General features: G+C 42.7%; 1 long non-coding RNA gene across 4 annotated transcripts in view; it reads right to left on the reverse strand.

Annotated features, from left to right (window-relative positions):
- Window positions 1-16,243: 16,243 nt before the first annotated feature.
- LOC144284325 (uncharacterized) overlaps window positions 16,244-18,709 on the reverse strand; it is a 38,437-nt gene continuing 35,971 nt past the window's right edge. For all 4 annotated transcript variants that reach the window (XR_013352674.1, XR_013352673.1, XR_013352672.1 and 1 more), the window contains one exon: window positions 16,244-17,952. This is a non-coding gene — a long non-coding RNA (uncharacterized LOC144284325). The remainder of the gene's footprint in view (window positions 17,953-18,709) is intronic.

The following is an 18,709-nucleotide window of genomic DNA, read 5'->3' on the forward strand; positions in this document are numbered from 1 at the left end:
GATTTTTCAACAAATAAATTTGGGTGGCTGGGGACACAATTCAACCCACAACATGTGACAGGTGTCACTGACTGTCTTCCTATCCCTTCCCCTCCAAGACACTTTTCTCCCCATCAATGTGCTCTTCCTTGGTTTCTAGCCCTAATTGCAGGTAGCTGACAGCTGTAGAGTAGGAATGGCACACAACCAGGGATTACATCTCAATTCCTACTCTCTCTGGTAAAGCTGCTGTGTGACAATAGGGAAGCAAATTCAGGTTTCTTCTCTGGAAACAGGGAGCTAGACTGAAGAATTTCTCAGGTCCCTTTCAGTGCTAACATTTTTTTTTTTAACTTATGTCCCTAGTCATTTCAAAAAGTTTTGCAATTTATAGGGTTGTCCTGTGACCATGAAATAAAGACTTTGAAGGTAGGCAGTATTGCACAGTAGTTAAAAACATAGGCTTTGGAGTTGGGCATAAGCCTCATCTCATCCTCTGTAAGACAGGAATCATGGTACCTACCTTAGAAGGGTGTCAGCCCATGGCCTCAGCTTTCTCATTAAATGAAGGTTCCAGACCCCATGATTGGGGATTCCATTTTGTAACTCGGGGAGACCTGGGAACCCAGTCGTAAGTCTCTTTTCCACTTCCTTTTTCCCCCCAAACATTTCTGTAGCCACCCAAACAAAAGCCAACTGATGTTGCAGTGGAGCAAATCTCCTAATGGAAGTTTGAGTCTCTGACCAGTTGTTCTCAATCCCATTTTGGCTTGATTAAAATGTGGCAGCTAATTCTGGCTGGGTCCAAATCTATTGCCATTTAAAACTGACTGATCCATCTTCTAGAGAAGCTAAAGAGAGTCAAGGTCCTCGTTGGGACAAGCTGAGGGACAGGTTGACAATGATCTTGTCTCACAAGCTCCCACCTGTGATTGCCAACTGCCAAGTTATAACTATTGTTAATCTTCTATATCTACTCTTTTTGAGCATGGTCATCTGAAGTATAGCCACATCAGTTAATAGTGGCCAATGTGCTTTTAATTCCAGCCCTTGGTAAGTGGATGGTTAAAGAAAGGGTTGCATCAGTGGCTAGGTGCTCATTACTCAGTCTCTTTTGAGGCTACATCAACACTAGGCATATATCCATCTCCCCCATGAAACTAGAGAGCAGGCACCTTATGCCATTAATCTCAGATTTTCTGGGCTGCCAGCAATAGGGAAAAAAAGGATATTTCCACCAAACTGGCACTGTTCTGTAACTACTGGTTATTATCACATGGTCTCCAGTAGCCCTAATGAAGCCGTCACCTTCCCTTCTCCCACACCCCTTTTATTAAGTGCACTTGATCCTCTGACTTCATTAACTTTATGAGGAAAAGTTAGTCTATAGCTCTATAGGCAGTAACTTCCATGGGTGTACCTCTCTTCCCACTGGGGAGCTCCGGGAGGTTCATCCTATCCAGCTGGATGGAAATATTTCCAGGTTAAGAGCAAAGGCTTAGAGTCAGACTGCTTGGCTACACATTCCACAACTTACTGGTTCCAGACCTTGGGCAAGAAACTCTCTAATCCCCAGCTTTCTCAAATGCCAAGTGAGTATAATACCATATGGCATCCATTCCAAGTCACAATCCATTTTAAGATGCACCATTATTTTATGTATCTCTGAGAGAAAAAATGCTCCCCACTATAATTACAACATCACAGTTGGAAGATGCACCCTATATTGCTTAACTTTTTCTATATAGCAAATCACCTTAAAACCTAGTTGTTGCTTAACATCTGCCTTCGGCTCAGGTCATGATCCCGGGGTTGGGCTCCCTACTCAGTGCGGAGTCTGCTTCTCCCTCTCCCTCTGCCTCTCCCCACCCCCACACATGCTCTCCTTTTGCTCTCTCTCCAATAAATAAAATCTTTAAAAAAAAACAAAACTTAGTAGCTTAAAAACAACCATTTTTTAGCTCGTGGTACTGTGGCTTTGGCACTTGGGCTGGGTTCAACCAGATAGCTCCTCTGCTGGTCTCTCCTGAGCACTCTCTTGCAGCCACTCAGCTGGTAGATCAATGAGCTGGATGGTTCAGGAATGGCCTCACTCACTTGGTCTGCAGGCTGTTTGCTGGGGTCCCTTTGTTCTCTCCTTTTTTTTTTTTTTTAAGATTTATTTATTTACTCATGAGAGACAGAGAGGCAGAGACAAAGCAGAGGGAGAAGCAGGCTCCCCACAGGAAGCCCAATGTGGGACTCAATCCTGGATCCCAGGATCATGCCTTGAGCTCAGCAGCTCAACTGCTGAGCCACTCAGGTGTCCCCCCCCTTAGTTCTCTTCCACGTGCCCACCCCAGTAAGCTACTTCATGTGTGCCAAAATGGTGGTGTCAGGGCTCCAAGCCCAGCAAAGGGGACAAGCCCCAACATACAATTGTTCTTCAAACTTTATGTTTGTCACTATTCCATTGGTGAAAGCAAGCCACATGACCAAATCAAGTATCCACGTGGGAAAGGATTACCCAAGGACATTGATTCAGAGGGCAACTACAATGACCATATTGCAAAATATCCACCACACATCTTGATGCCAGAGATATTAAAATCTGGAAAAATATGCATTTAAGAATACACAAAATATAATAGTAGTAGTGATAGGTGTTGAAGATTTATTATGGTGATTCAATCACAATATACATATAGCCAATCATTATGCTGTACACCTGAAACTAGTATATGTTATATGTCAATCATATCTCAATTTAAAAAAGTAAAGAAGAATCATATTAGCTAAAGCAAACATACTGTCTAAGAATATTTAGTTTGTAACTTTCTTGGTGAAGGGACACCCCAATGCTGAAGGAGATGACAGGCAAACGTTTTGGAAAGCCGGGAACATTATTAGCTTCTAGCAGAGGAAAAGACCTTTTCCTGGGACTGGAGGGAAAGAAATACAGTGGATACAGATAAAGTTTGAAAATATGGGGCACCTGGGTGGCTCAGCGGTTGAGCAGCTGCCTTCGGCTCAGTGTGTGATCCTGGAATCCAGGATTGAGTCCTGCATTGGCTCCCTGCATGGAGCCTGCTTCTCCCTCTGCCTGTGTCTCTGCCTCTCTCTCTCTCTCTCTCTGTCTCTCTGTCTCTCTCTGTGTGTGTGTGTGTCTCTCATGAATAAATAAATAAATCTTTATAAAAAAAAAAGTTTCAAAATACTAGAGCTGAAAGAGGAAGGAATCCTGCCCTCCAATCCTGTGGACAAAGTAAATCAAATATTCTTCATTCCAAAGAATATATCATCCTGATGCCTTTCCCTCTCCCTATTCCTTGAGAAATTACAGTCCTGTGCTTCCTCTGTTTTCACAGAAGAAATGATGTTTTCACAGGAATAATCATGCGTCTGTGGGTTTTAGTCAAGGAAATAATTCCTTGGTCAATATGAAAACATGTATGACTGTCCAGTTCAATGTACAGTGGTGGTATATATTGTTTCCCTTAAGAATTTTTACCTTTGAGCATTCCTGGCAAGTCCATCACAGGAGCCCTCCAGCCTTCTGTAAACTTTAGTGAGTCAACAGAGTTTATCGAACTAAAGTTCCCAATTCAAAGCCACTAGTGCTCTGACAAAATGTGCTTTTCTGCTTTAAAATCTGGAGTGTCGGGATCCCTGGGTGGCGCAGCGGTTTGGCGCCTGTCTTTGGCCCAGGGCGCGAGCCTGGAGACCCGGGATCGAATCCCACATCGGGCTCCCGGTGCATGGAGCCTGCTTCTCCCTCTGCCTATGTCTCTGCCTCTCTCTCTCTCACTGTGTGCTTATCATAAATAAATAAAATAAAAATTAAAAAATAAAATAAAAAAATAAAATCTGGAGTGTCCCTTAAACAGTTTAGGGTGACAAGATGAAATATATCAAGAAGAAAGCTCCTTCCAAGGTACTTAAATATTAATCACACCCCTGCTGTCCAAACATCGTGTTCTCTTTTTGTTCAATAATCTCTCCGCTGACTTAATAGAAGAATACATAAGCCAAAACTTTTGAAAGTGTGTTTTCTGCTTATTAGAAGAAGACCATACTTTCTCAAAAGAATAAAATCCTATATCTGATACCTAAATAGACCCTGGGATAGATAGGTAAATGATGATAGATAGATAGATAGGCAGGTGGATGGATAGATAGAGAAGGACAGAGAGAGTGAGATGCTTGGGGTATGGTGGGCCTTTTGGGGATCACGTGTCATCTTTGATCCAAGAAAGGATGAATATTTCTTAAAAGAAAGAAAGAAAGAAAGAAAGAAAGAAAGAAAGAAAGAAAGCAAGCAAGCAGGGCAGGGGCTGGTGAGTTCCTCTATGAGATAATGCCTGTAAAACACTCAGTACACTGCTTGGCCCTTCGTGAATGTAAATACTATTACTTTTGCTTCTCTTTGGGAAGCCTTTGTAGCTTATACTTCTTTCTATCTGCAACCCTGTAAAGTCTTACTTACCCAAGACCTAACTCAGGCATCCCTTACTCCAGGACACAGACACACCACACACACACACACAGAATGCGTTGCCCCCAGAGCTGTGTTAGCCTGCACTTGAGATGTGTTGCCTATTTTAACAGGTTGTCAATTCTGTGCTTCTAGGCCAATGGGCCCAGCTTTGAGCTGCCCAACAGTGGATAATCTGTGCATAGACACCCCTTACCCTCATGCCAACACAATGCCTGACACTTGGTACACGTTTATTCCATTGAACTGCTGTGTCACCACCACCTCCAGTAGAACTGCTTCTCATTCCCCTACGTATAATTGCTCTTTCCTCTGGACGTGCTCCCACAGCTCTTTATAATGTTTCTGTCATAGGACTTGTCACATTTGGTTGTGATGACTTGTTTGTGTAACACACATACGGATGGAATGTGTCTTATTCTCCTTTATATCACACAGAGACCACTCCCCTTCCCTGCCTGGTGCCTGGTGGTAGCTGTAAGCACTCTACAGATTCCTGGAAATGAATAAAAACAGGGTTTCAATCTCCATCCTAGTTATACTCGGGAAGGCTTGTGGCCTACAAGTCCAGAGGAAAGTTAGATTTGGTATGTAATTCATCGATAGTTATTTCTAGTCCATTCCTAGAACCAGAACTCACTGGCTTCCTTTTCCTGTCAGGTCACAATGCTGCTCCCTCACCGTGTGCTTGAGAGAGTGATTGGTAGAGGCCCGGCCCCAATCCTGGGGCCTCTTTGACCCCCACCCCCTGTGACCCCCACCCAACTATTCTGTGGCAGGCCCACAACACCCAGCAGTGTTTGAACTTTCTTTTCTTTTTTTTTTTTTTTAAGATTTTATTTATTTATTAGAGACACACAGAGAGAGACAGAAACAGAGACACAGGCAGAGGGAGAAGCAGGCTCCATGCAGGGAGCCCTAGGTGGGACTTGATCCCGGTTCTCCAGGATCACACCCTGGGCTAAAGGCGGCCGCTAAACCGCTGAGCCACTGGGGCTGCCCTGAACTTTCTTCAATGAAGAGAATGTGTCTAAAAATACCACAGGGCCTGCAGGGGACTTGGACCAGATCATTGGTCATCCCAGGTTCCCGGGGACAGGACACTGGTAATCCCCCTGGGGTTGGTATAGCAGCTCAGAGAGGTGTTGAAACTGGGTGAGGGGAGCCACATGCAGCCTTCCTCAGTTCTGCTCTGGCCTCTCCTTCGTCCTCACTGCTCCAGCCCAGCCCCTGCACGTGGTCCCAAGCCCTGCACCTGAGCCTTCTGGAGGCCATGGGTCACCCTGAGAATCTGATGAAAGATAGGGATCCTGTCTTTATCACATGCTGTCTATGGGGGTCTGAGGGTCCCTAGGTTAAGAGCCTCTGGCAGTACAGAAAGAGTATCCACTTTGGAAATATAAAGATCTAAGTTCCAGGCTGGACTCTGCCTCTTACTGGTATTTTGCTTTTTAATTTAAAAAAATTTTTTAAAGATTTTATTTACTTATTTGAAAGAGAGAGAGAACGCACAAATTGGGGGGAGGGGCCAGAGGAACAGGGAGAAGCAGACTTCCTGATGAGCAGATGTGGGGCTCCATCCCAGGCCCCTGGGATCATGACCTTAGCCAAAGGCCAACGCTTAACCAACCAAGCCGCTCAGGTGCCCCTGTTACTGGTAATTTAAAAATGGTTAAAGAAGGGACGCCTGGGTGGCTCAGTGGTTGAGCATCTGCCTTTGGGTCAGGGCGTGATCCTGGGGTCCTGGGATCGAGTCCCACATTGGGCTCCCTGCATGGAGCCTGCTTCTCCTCTGCCTGTGTCTCTGCCCCTCTGTGTGTGTGTGTGTGTGTGTGTGTGTGTGTGTGTGTGTGTGTGTGTCTGATGAATAAATAAAATTATAATAAATAAAATGGTTAAAGAAGACAATTTAAGTGATGCTGATGAGGGAGCAGAAAGCAAGCTGAGGGCAAAGCACAAGCGAACACCTGGAAACACCCCCTCGCCACTCCCAGGTGGGACATGTGTGACATTCCTCAGGCACTCCTGGCTGCCCTAAAACTAAGGAAAGGACAAAACAAATGGTTAGTAGAGATCTCAGTCCTTCAAGACAGGAGTCTCCATCAGTTTACAAACATCTTAGTGATTTTCAGAAAAAAGCATTCTTGTGGAGTCTCTGAAAGTTAGATTATAGATAGGCCCATAGACTCAATTTTCTGGAATCCTAACATCACCCCCTGATCCAAAGTGATGTGGGAAACAAAGGTACATTTATTTATGTAAATAAAATAAATTTTCTTACGGCCTGCAGCCCATTGACCAGTACAAGAGACAGGCAAGACTACATATAACCTTCCCAGGGAAACTCCCAACTGTCTTACTGTTAATGCTTTGCTGGAGGGAAAAACAACTCTAGCTCCACAATAGCAAGGCCTCCAGGATCCTGAGAGTCTCCTTTAGCATATCAAAGTCCTTTTGGACACTTCCCTTTTTTCTTCCCTCCCCCAATTCCTGAGTATATAATCAGTCACCCCTCACAACCCCAGCGCAGCAGCTCTTTCTGCCCACGGGTCCTGTCCCCGGGCTTTAATAAAGCCAGTCACCTTTATGCACCTAAGACATGTCAAGAATTCTTTCTTGGCCATCTGCTCTGGACCTCATCTACATTCCCAAAGGACATCGATGTGAACAAATTATTTAACACACTTCATGGAGCCCATCCCATTCAAGAACTGTAAAGCAGGGAGGAAGGCGGGAAGTGTTTATAAGATAAATGATGAAGGACAGGGAAGAGAAAAACAGAAAATACCTGATTGGCTGGAGCTACATGGTTACCCTAGATTGGAGTGAGAAGGAATAAAGAAATATGTATAGAGCCCAGGCGGGCTTGGCATTTGGGCATTGGCCCACTCCATACACTGCATTTCTGGTCAAGTGGAGCATTTATAGGCACACTAAAGTCATCTGAATTTGGTTTACTGACAGTACACCCTGGACAGGAGCAGATCCATCTTGGGTCTAGAAATTTGTCTTAACGCTACTTGTATGACTTCTCTCTCTGAGCCTCATTTCCCACACCTGAAACTACAGGTGATGAGCGGCCTGCCACATAATAGGACGTTGGTTCTAGGTTCCCCATCCCAAGCCTCCAGGTATAGTGTAACCATTTTTAAGTGCGTGGTGTTATCAGTTTGGCACATGTAGGCAGTTTTATTCTAAGTTTTTAAATGAAGATCTGCAGACTTCATTTAAAAACAATTACCGGGCAGTTACGATACGCTATCCAGGAGGCAGGTGTTGGAGTGTGCAGGTGCGTGTGTGTACACCTACTCATGACAGATGCACAGAGTTGAATAATATATGGGACCTCGGCTCACAGTATGATGACCAAGAGCCTATCTATCCCTAGAATATACTCTTTCTCAAAAATTTTAGTACAAAATATTTTACCTAATTCACTCACTAAAAAGACACGGTACTGGGGCCTCCAGCATTTTGGCCATGTGATCAAAGTCTGACCCTTCTTTGATGCCCACCTATGTCTGTGACAGTACATTCTTTTCCTTGACTCTGTTAAATTTGAAGCCAAGAGTCTCCATCAGGAATAGTCTTATGTAGTCAGAACGGAAGGAGATGTCTTTGTTTTTTTGTTAAAGATTTTATTTATTCATTCATGAGAGAGAGAGAGAGAGAGAGAGAGAGAGACACACACACACACACACACACACACACGCAGAGACACAGGCAGAGGGAGAAGCAGGCTCCATGCAGGGAGCCTGATATGGGACTCGATCCCGGGACTCCAGGATCACACCCTGGGCCAAAGGCAGGCGCTAAACCACTGAGCCATCCAGGGATCCCATGTATTTGGCCTAAATACATGGAATTTTGAAATTAGTTCAATATGGTAAATATCAATGTTCTCATTGACTGAATAAAATTTATTATAATACTCATTCTGCACAGCTAAAGGCTATTAAAAGGTGTTTTGCAGAGGACTGGTTTTGTATCACTGTTAAAATCCATATACTTTTTTTTTTTTTAATAGCTGACAGGCTCTTCTTCCATTTAAAATGCAGGCACATACCTTGGGCTTCTGGTCATTTGGAATCACAGTTTAAAACATTTAGATGCCTCTACTCTCACGGGGTCTTCTTCAGGTCACTCGATTTGCCAGAATTTACAAAGCTCCCACTTTGCCAAGCACTTGGCTTTTTTGGTAATAATCTGGAGAGGTTGCTGAAAACTTAAATGGTTGTAATTTTCTGAAATCTCTTTCTCCTGGGTGTTGTTCCTACTGAGGTATATACCCCATGCTATTTGGTGTCTATAACTTTTATGTTAAATGAAAAAAAAATAGCATAGTGGTCTAGTCTAAACTTTGGGTTAATAGGTCAGCTTTAATTTACCTCCTTTTCAAGTATATTGAAAAATCATCTTTACCATGCACTCACTTTTACTGGTAGGCACCATCTGGGGCTGTTGTTGAACTGTTGTGGGTATAAGACAAAAGACGTGATTTCTATCTGCAAAGGTTTTTAAGTTAAACTGGGAATTGTTAAATAATAGGGAATGTATTCGGTCTTTGTCCTTGATTCCTGGCCTGGAGTCCCTAAAACCCTTGGAATTTCCTGAGTGTTAAGTGTCTTTTGTTACTCAACGTGAGTCCCTTTGGCTTGAGTTTATGCTAATGAGGTGATTTAGAGTAGCCTCAGACTAGGGTCACCTTCCAGCCTCACTCATTGACTTCCAGGAAGTTAGCAGGGGTCTGGAGATTCAGTTCCAGAACACCTCTGAGAAGAAATCTGATGAGCTTCTGAGTTAGTGGACACATTCATGTGCCCAGAGGGTGGCACACCCCAACTCCACGGAGATAGCTGCTCCCACACTCAGGACCTTCCTGAACCTTGCCCCAATAAACTTCTTCATCTGGCTGTTTATTTTTAACCTTTATAACATCCCTGAGTTCTATGAGTTGTGCTAGCCAATTATGGAACCCGAGAAGTGAATCACGGGAATGCCCAATTTGTAGCCAAATTGGACATAAGTGTGGGGCCTCGCTACTTGCAATTGACATCTGAAGCAAGAGGGCAGTCTTTGGGACTGAGCCCTTAACCTTTGGGAGTCTGTGCTGACTCTAGGTTATGAACTGAATTGAATTGTTGATGTCAGCAGAAAATTGGCTATTGGTTTTGGAAAATACCCCAGGAACACAGGATATATATTTTTAAGGATAAATAATAATACCAAATAGCACAGAAAAAAATGTGAATGAGTGGTGCCTTAGTCAGCTTATGCTAAGTTTTGCTACAGGGACATGAACTCTAAAATTTCGGTGGCTGGGGCACCTGAGTGGCTCAGTCTGTCAAGCATCTGCCTTTGGCTCAGGTCTTGATCCCGGAGTCCTGGGATGGAGCCCCATATCAGCCTGTTGCCCAGTGAGGAGCCTGCTTTTCCCTCCCCCTCTGCCTGCTGCTCCCCTTGCTTGTGCTGTCTCTCTGTCAAATAAATAAAATCTTTAAAAAATAAAATAAAATTTCAGTGGCCGATAACAACAAAAGTTTCTTTTTCTTTTCTTTTCTTTTTTTTTTTTTTTAAGATTTTTATTTATTTGTTCATGAGAGACACAGAGAGAGAGGCAGAGACACAAGCAGAGGGAGAAGCAGGCTCCCTGCAGGGAGCAAATTGTGGGACTAGATCCCAGGACCCCAGGATCACGACCTGAGCCAAAGGCAGACGCTCAACCACTGAGCCACCCAAGTGCCCCAAACGTTTATTTTTCAGTCTCATGACAGCTGAACTAAAGATCATCTGTGGACTCCACAGATTTTCATCTCTCCAGGACCCAGGTTGGAAGGACAGCCTCTCTCAAAGGAGATGCCACTCATGGCAAAGAAGAAAGTGCAATGGGAGGGCCACATCACTTTCAAACCTCTGCTTGGATGGGGCACATGCCACTTCTGCTCACATTTTATTGGCGCCGTCAAGTTATGAGGGTGACGTATAATCCTTCCACAAGAAGGGGCTGTGAATAGCAGGGGCCGAGAATCCAATCTATCATAAGTAGTGTAGGGAAAGAGCACTATGGGAACAAAGAGGCAGGACATTCACTGGGAAGAGTAGCCATGGCGGATCCCTCACTGAAGGGACCTTGAAGAATGGTTAGGATTTAGACAGATGGGGATGGTGCTGAGCCCTTTAGATGAGGGAGCCAAGTGCCCAAGACATATTCAGATGACAAGAAATAGACAATTCAGAAAGAATAGGGTAGGAGGAGGCAGGTTGTTTAGGAGAAAGACTTTTTTTTTTTTTTTTTTTTTTTGAGAAAGATTGAACTACTTGAATCACCATACATGGATACATGATAGTAACTGCAAATATTTATTGAACTTTGCACTAAGAGTTTACATATACACGCACTAAGTGTGTATACATGCACTAAGATTTAAATATACTCTTATTTAAAACTACCATGATATTTCTTCCTATTTAATAGAAATTGCAGGTTCAAGAGGTTGAACTACTGGCCTGAAGCTACATAGCTGGTGAGTGCAAAAGTCAAGATTCAAACCCTAGCAGTCTGCTCCTGAAGTACAATCTTCACTGCACTGCTTCTGGAAGAGCTTGGGGGCGGGGGTGGGGAGCGGATTAACACACCTACCCTCTGCTGAACGGTCGGCTTCTTGGCTGTAAGCAATAGAAACCAATTATGGCTGATTTGTATAGATCTGGAATATTGGAAAGAACTCACAAGACATTCAGTATCTGAGCCTGGTATCCAAGCCAAGAAGCAAGAAGAAGCATAGCCATCTTTTAGCAAGAACAGCCTTGTTAGAATGCCACCACCACAGCCGCAGTCGCTGGTGCAACAAGGAGATCCCAGCTAATCTCTTTGTGATTGTTACACTTGCTCAAGATTCCAAATTGTAGGATGAGCCTCTGATTGTCAGCCTCTGGCCCTATACCTGCACTCTGGCTGCCAGGGCAGAGAAAGAAAGAGGATCTCTAGGCTTTGTCATCTGTAGTTGCCAACAAGGTAGTGTGACCCTACCTCCCCCCACCTCCCCCCCCACCCCATAGAAGGAGAATTGAGCATTGCACAGTAAAAAATGACAAATGTCCACCAAATTCTGTAACCCTGTGTGTGTGTGGGGGGGGGGGTGCGGGGGGTGAGGTGGGTTATAATGTATGTGATGGGGATGCGTGGGTGGCTCACTGGTTGGATGCCTGCCTTTGGCTCAGGTCATGGTCCCAGGATCCTGGGATCAAGTCCCACATCAGGCTCTCCATGAGGTGCCTGCTTCTCCCTCTGCCTATATCTCTGCCTCTCTTTGTGTCTCTCATGAATGGGTAAATAAAATCTTTTGCAATGATAGAGGCAAGTACTAGGATTAGAATTAATGTAGAGGAGGGGAATTAATTATTTCTCAGGGACTTGGATTGATGGAATAATGGTAGGCCTCATGGTGGAGTAGCCCCTTAAACAAAGTTTTGAAGGATAAATGGCTAGGAATCATCAAACCAATGCTAACAAGTCCAGGTACAAATGAGCACATAGGGAGGTACAGATGGATGAAATGACCCTGAGCGTAGAACAAGGACATGGGGCCAACATGGCAGCTGCTCTTGGCCAGCCCAGCTGATTGGACTGGGTGATGGAGAGTCACTGAACAGTTTCAAATAGAGGTGGGTCACAGCTGCATTTTAGAAAGCTCACTTTGATTCCTGATGGAGGGTGGATGGCAGAATGGGTGTGGGCTGGGGTTAAGCCTGCTAGGCCATGGGAGATCAAGTTTCTAATTCTGGCTCTTTCACCAATTAACTGTGTGATTTTGCCTCCAATTTATGCTTTACATGTTAGGCCTTGTTATTCTCATCTTTTAAGTGCTTTGGATGGATAAAACAATCTTTTTTTTTTTTTAAAGATTTATTTGTTTTAGAGGGCGAGAGGGAGCATCTTAAGCAGACTCCCTGCTGAGCATAGAGCTCGAGGCAGTGTTTGATCTCATACCCTGAGATCATGATCTGAGCAGAAATCATGAGTCAGTGAGACACCTAACCAACTGAGCCACCCAGGTGTCCCTGAATAGATAAGATAATCTTTTTCTTTTTTTTAATGGTTTTATTTATTTATTCATGAGAGACACACAGAGAGAGGCAGAGACACAGGCAGAGGGAGAAGCAGGTTCCCTGCAGGGAGCCTGATGTGGGACTTGAGCCCGGAAATCTGGGATCACAACCTGAGCTGAAGGCAGATGCTCAACTGCTGAGCCACCCAGGTGTCCCGGGATAAGATCATCTTAACATGGTCCATTCTACCTTTGAAGTTCTAGGACTTAGTCACCCAAAGAAAGATTGGAGTACAAGTATAAAAAGTCTTCAATTCCAGGGTAAGGTATTTAAAATACTTATTTGTTTATTCAACATTTTATTGAATTTTCTATGTGAAGCACTGTTTTAGGGAAATAGGGAACAAGGAAATTCTCCAACAGCATATGAACTTTTAGGAATAAGAGCTCATATTCTAACAGGGTGAGAGGTCAACAATAAAGATACAACTGTCAAATAATATAAGGTGGCAATATGTGCTATCAAGAAAAATAAAACAATAGAAAAATAAAAGTTGGGGGTACCTGCGTGGCTCAGTTGGTTAAGTATCTGCCTTTGGTTCAAGTCATGATCTCAGGGTCCTGTGATTGAGCCCTGTGACGGACTCCCTGCTCAGTGGGGAGTCTGCTTGTCCGTCTCCCTCTGCTCCTTCCCCCAACATATTCTCTTTCTCTGTGTCTCTGTGTCTGTCTCTCTCCCCCACACATGTACACACACTCTCTCTCTCAAATAAGTAAATAAAATCTGAAAAAAAATGAATTAAAATGAAAGTTTGGGAGATTGACAGTGACAGGAGAGAGGCACTCCTTATATACATTGGCAAGGAAGGCTTCTCAAGGAAGCAAAAGAGATTTTGAGAAGATATTTAAATGAAAGAGGGATCAAGTGCCATGATGACAAGTGGGAAGAAATTTCCCAGCAGAGTGATGGAATAAATGGCAATTGCATTACAACAACATGGATGGAACTAGAGGGTACTATGCTAAGCAAAATAAGTCAGTCAAAGAAAGACAAATACCATATAATTTCACTCATATGTAGAACTTATGAAATAAAACAGATGAACATAGGGGAAGGGAAGGAAAAATAAAATAAGATGAAAATTGAGAGGGAGGCAAACCATAAGAGACGCCAAACCCTAGGAACCAAACTAAGGGTCACTGGAAGTGGGTAGGGAGATGGGGTAACTTGGTAATGGGCATTAAGGAGGGCATGTTTCATAATGAGCACTGAGTGTAATTTCCAACTGATGAATCATGAAATTCTACCTCTGAAACTAAAATAAAAATAAAAAATAAATGGTAACCGCAAAGGTGTCAGGGAGGTTATGTTTAAGGAAGAGAAGGAAGGTCAATGAGGCAGAGCAGAGTAAGGAAAGTGTCAGGTAAAGGGAAGAATGAAGGCAAAGGCTCTGAGTCATGTGTTGGAAAGGACAGGGCAATCAATACGGTAGAATGGAGTGAGCCAGGAAAGCGATTTCAGTAGATGACTTCAGAGACATAGTCATGGGCCAACCTTCCTCCTTGACTTGTCTTTTATTCCATTATTTCACTGTGGCAGGCACAGGGCTGAGCTCTGCAAACACACTCATCAACAGGTCATGCCTTCAAGGAGCTTAAAAAGCTTCTAATGGATTCACAAGTATGCTAAACACATTTTTAGTCATCAACCATATCTTCTGGCACTTCATATCTTGCCAACTCAAACTCTTCTGATCCATCAGGCTGCTGCTTAATATACTTGCTTTACTTGGGTTTGCCCTTATTATCAACTCCCAAATCTAAAGCTTTTTTAGACTTTAAGGTAAGCTCATATACCAGTTTCTTCAGGGAACTTTTATACCTAGGTTGGAAGAAATTGCACTCATTCTTCAAATTGTCCATCCATCCATCCATCATATTTTTTGGTTCTTTTTCTTTCAAACAGGTAGCAGGGCTGTCCGGGGCCTTGTTGATGCAGAGTAAATAAAACACAATCTTGCTTTCAATTAAGTCAGAATGTAATGGCAAAGTTTGACAAGAAAATCAACCATTGAAATACAGGAAACATTACAATCGATTGTTTTTTAATTAGGCACTGCCTGTTTGCTCAATGCCATATTAAACACAATGAATAATAATAATAATAAGAGAAATAGCAAATCCTGACTAATCATATTTCCTGTTTACAAATAGAATTTGTAAACAATTTTTCAGTGTAGAGAATAGATATTAAATATCTCCCGATTAAAGACTTTATATAAAGTTCAAATAATAGAAATTCAATTGGATAATTCAGTATGACGACAAAAATAAATACAGTTGACCCTTGAATAATGCAGGGGCTAGGGGTGCCAACCCTTCCAAACACAGTTAAAATCTGTGTGTAACTTCTGACTCCCAGAAAACTCAACTAATAGCCTACTGTTGACTAGAAGCCTTAACACATATTTTGTATGTTATATATATCATATACTGTATTCTTACAACAAACCAAGCTAGAGAAAAGAAAATGTTATTAATAAAATCATAAAGAAGGGGCACCTGGGCAGCTCAGTGGTTGAGCGTCTGACTTCAGTTCAAGTCGTGATCCCAAGATCCCGGGATGGAGTCCCACATCAGGCTCCCTGTGGGGAGCCGGCTTCTCCCTCTGCATATGTCTCTGCCTCTCTCTCTCTCTGTGTCTCTCATGAATAAATAAATAAAATGAATCATTTGTCAGTACCTACTTCAATATTGTCTTATATGATCCCAAACACTGTAGATGTTAATACACATTAATAACACCAAACATGAGAAAATGAAAATATGATGTAAAAAATTCATATTTATTTACAGGTATAATGATTCACACATTAATAATGAAAAAGCAGCGATATGATTGCTTTATGGTAGCCTTGTATATCCCCTATGATTGCTTCACAGTAGCCTAGCCTATATAGTAATGAAATTGCTATAAAATTTTTATGGCACACAGCATAATAGTAATATTCATAACACAGTAACGCAGTATTGAAAACATCGTTATATTGTTTAAAACCACTTACCCATGATTGCCCCATGTGTAACTTCTGCAATTATGAAAGAGAGGCATACAGCTTAACGGTGATGTAATTCTTTGAAAGCAGTCATAAAACAGTAAGAAAACTAACGCATTATTAATTTTTTACTAAGTACTGCTCACCTTCTGCCTATATAAGGATAAGCTAGCCGTTGCCAAGTCTTGCTCACGGTGCTCTGCACGGTGAAAACGTAGGCCGTGGTGAGGACGATGATACAAGAACGTCTTCTACAGTTCTTGCCCTACTAATGTTAGATCTTCACAGAAGCCACATACACATACATGACAGATAATCCTTAATGGAATGGCATGACAATTATATATTATTCATTAAGTGGAAAATGGGTCATCATAAAGGCCTTGATTCTCCTCGTCTTCCTGTTGAGTAGGCTGAGGAGGATGGAGCTCATCCAGACTTAGGGAGTTAGTCTCACTGTCCCAGGGCAGGTAGAGGTAGAGGGGAGGCAGGAGGAGCAGGCACACTAGGTATACATTTATAGAAATATATCGTAATCTCTGCCTGCCTTTTTTGCTTTTCCATTTGTCTAGAGATATTTCTAAATGGGACCAATCCTTCTTCCACTGTTACGGTGTCCGTGCCTGTATCACAGAAGGGTCCATGTCATTAAAAAAAGACAAAAATCAAAAAAAAAAAAAAAAAAAAGACAAAAATCAGTTCTTGAGTTAATCAGATTGGTTTCTGCCAGAGTGGCCAATGTCCATTTTCCTGGCACTGCCCCCTTCTGCATCTTCTTCCTCGTTGGCTGGCATTGGTTTGGGAGCCTTCATCTCAGTCTGGCCATCTCTTAATTCCTCTGACGTGGTATTCTATTAGCTCTTGAATTTTTCTAACACCCATATCTCGAAACCCTTTATCCCCTACCCTTTTCTACCATATCCATAATCTCTTTCATTATTTCTTCGACTGGCACTGGCGTAAATCCTGTGAAGTCTTGCACAGCATCTGAGCAGTTTTCTCCAGCAGGAATTTATTGCTTCGGGCTTGATGGCTTTTTCTATGACAACAATGGCCCCTTCAATGGTGTAATTCTTCCAGACTTTCATGATTTCTCTCTACCGGGGTTCTCTTCTACAGCTTTGAGAATCTTTCTATAGAGTAATGTGTGTAATGAGCCTTAAAAGTCCTTATGACCCCGGATCTAGAGTATGAATTAAAGATGTTGTGTTTCGGGGCAAGAGACCACTCTGATGCTTTTGGTGTTGAATTCATGTGGTTGTGGGGGACCAGGGGTGTTGTCCAATATGAAAGGAACTTTATCTTAAAACCTTTTTTTTTTTTCCAAAGGAACTTAAAAAGGCAGTCATTTATTGCTAATGTACTTCCTGACTTCAGGGACGAAGTATTGATGGAACTAATCCAGAAAAAAAGGGTTCTGGCTGTATAATCAAAAGACCGACAGCTGGTGTTTATCTTTTCCCTTCAAGGCTAGGGGTTCACAGCTTCCCAGAAAAGGGCAGTCCTAGTCATAAACCCAACTACCTTTGCACAAAGCAGGAGTGTTAGCCTATCCCTTCCTGTCCCGAATCCTAGTACTTGCTTTTCCTCCTCACTGATAAATGTCCTTTGTGGCATTTCTGCCTTCATCTGCATTAAAAACCCGTTCGGGCAGATCTTTCTCCTCCATGATTTTCTTCATGTGTCTGGGAACTTATCTGGTGCCTCTTGGTCAGCAGAAGCCACTTCTCCTGTTATCTTGAGATTACTTAAACCAAACCTCTTTCTAAGATCAAACCATCCTTTGCTGGCATTAAATTCTTCAGCTTTAGATCATTTGCCTTCCTTCTGCTTCACGTTGTCATATCAGGATCCTGCTTTGTCTTGAATCATGTTGGAGGCTGATATATGCCTTTCGTGTAACAATCCTGTGCCTGCATAAAAGCTGTTATTCTTCCGGGTGCCTGGGTGGCTCAGTCGGGTTAATGTCTCGGGTCATGATCTCAGGGTCATGGGATTGAGCCTCAGCATGGAGATTCTCTCTTTCTTTCAGTCCCTCCCCCACACTGCTCCCCTCCCCCACCCTAGGTTGCACACTCACACGTTCCCAATAAGAAATAAAGGATGTTTAGCAAGAAGTGCAAGGTTTTCATGCCGCCGGTGTAGCTGTGGCAATGGCATCACGGATTTTCTTTTCTTTTTCTTTCTTTCTTTTTTTTTTTTTAATAATGGTTCTTATGCTGGATTCATTTACTTGAAACTACAGGCAACCACATCTTATAGGTCACCATCTCCAGTACATATCAAGCAATTCAACTTTTTTTTGATAATATCAAGACTTTTCTCTGCTTCTTGGGAGCACTTCCAGCATCGCTAGTGGTGCTTCACATGGATTCCGTGATGTTCAAGTATTGCACTAAATATGATGAAAAATATGCAAGAACTGTTAGTGATCACTTTTTACTGCCATTCAATTTACTGGAGAGATGAGCTGCCCACATGGAGATAATTAGCATGACAGGGTGTTTTATTTTTTTATTTTTATTTTTATTTTTTTATGATAAAGCCATTTTGGAAGATAGGTTAGGCTGGTTTTTTTGTTTTTTAATTTTTATTTATTTATGATAGTCTCAGAGAGAGAGAGAGGCAGAGACATAGGCAGAGGGAGAAGCAGGCTGCATGCACTGGGAGCCCGACGTGGGATTCGATCCCGGGTCTCCAGGATCGGGCCCTGGGCCAAAGGCAGGCGCCAAACCGCTGCGCCACCCAGGGATCCCGACAGGGTGTTTTAAGAGGCTATCTGTACACTTGAGCTCACCCCAGGAGCTGTAGGAGGTGGCTACAAAATTATTAGTGTAGTGCAATATGTACTACAGTTAGTTTTACTAACCGCATCTTTATGCTTGTTTATATTTCTCCTGGCTGCAAATGGTGGTATGTCTGGCCTCTGTAAGTTTTCATAAATTTTAACTTTTTGTAATAGATTTGTGAATATTTTATGGTAGCAAATGATAAAACAGGCTAATCTCTACATATATTTTACTCATTCATGACATACCTTTTTCTTAACTTTTTTCGATATCCCTAGGCTGCGTGGTTCATCCGAATTTTCTCAAATTGTTGCAATTCTCCAAAAAATTTTCCAACTTTTTTTTGAAAAAATTCACATATTA

This window comes from Canis aureus, chromosome 15, assembly GCF_053574225.1.
Source record: "Canis aureus isolate CA01 chromosome 15, VMU_Caureus_v.1.0, whole genome shotgun sequence".
In the NCBI taxonomy this organism is placed as follows: Eukaryota; Metazoa; Chordata; class Mammalia; order Carnivora; family Canidae; genus Canis; species Canis aureus.